This window comes from Cyprinodon variegatus, unplaced genomic scaffold, assembly GCF_000732505.1.
Source record: "Cyprinodon variegatus isolate N-32 unplaced genomic scaffold, C_variegatus-1.0 Scaffold312, whole genome shotgun sequence".
Lineage (NCBI taxonomy): Eukaryota > Metazoa > Chordata > Actinopteri > Cyprinodontiformes > Cyprinodontidae > Cyprinodon > Cyprinodon variegatus.
In genome coordinates this window covers 194,679-195,682 of record NW_015150765.1, presented here as the reverse complement: position 1 = coordinate 195,682, position 1,004 = coordinate 194,679, and positions in this window count along the sequence as shown.

The following is a 1,004-nucleotide window of genomic DNA, read 5'->3' as shown; positions in this document are numbered from 1 at the left end:
AATACAATTGTGTTTTCTTATTTTAAGTGTAAACTGTCTTGTTCCATTGGCAAAATGTCTCTTTTACCTCCTCAATTCAAGAACAAATGTACTTATTTTAAGAAAAAATGACTTATCTAGATTTCGATTTTTTCCAGTGTACTTACCTACTTTTATCAATCATCATTCTGCATAAATTTTATATTTACAAGTACTAATATCTACATAAATTGATTATTTATTACGTTTTTATTAAAATAGTTATCTCTGATTTCAGTCTAATTGACGCTAGAGAGTATTACTGCTTCCACTGTCTGTATTAGAGGGGTAAAAATGGTAGGGGTGGCCAATAATTGGCTGAAGGTGGCCATGGCTACCCCCATCTAGCTCCGCCCCTGGTTGTAAATACAAACATTAGAGGTCGAGTAAAAACTAGAAATGAATTTGGAAATCAGCTGGAGATGAAGATGTTAGATGTGTTTTCATCTGGTTTCCTTATTTATGGGTCACCACCATTGTTACAAACTTTACTGCTAAATCTGTGATTTTCAGACTCGTCTGGAAGCTTTTTTAAATCATAAACAACTGATTGAATTCAGTTTGGTTTATTTCTAAAGCTCTGATTCACTGCAGCGGTCTGAGACGGCTGTTTACAGAAATGATTCAATCAGATTGGTTTAATGTTTTCTATCTGAGGAAACCAGCTGATTACATCCAGACGACGACTTTGCAGGATTTATAAACGACAGCAGCCTGTTTTCAATCACTGAACACATCCTAGATTTTCATGAGGACCTTTATTGCTTTTATGTTTTCTTTGAATAGTCCTGCTGAATTTATATGTGCATTGCAAATAAAATCCCCCTGCTCATTCCAAAAAGTTAAAAAAACGATCCACTGCACTGCAAAAACCATCTAGAAATAAGTACCAAATTTCTTAAAATAAGTGCATTTACCCTTAATTTTAGTAGGTAAATAAGACGATTTGCCAATGGAATGAGCATTTCTACTCCTAAAATAATACA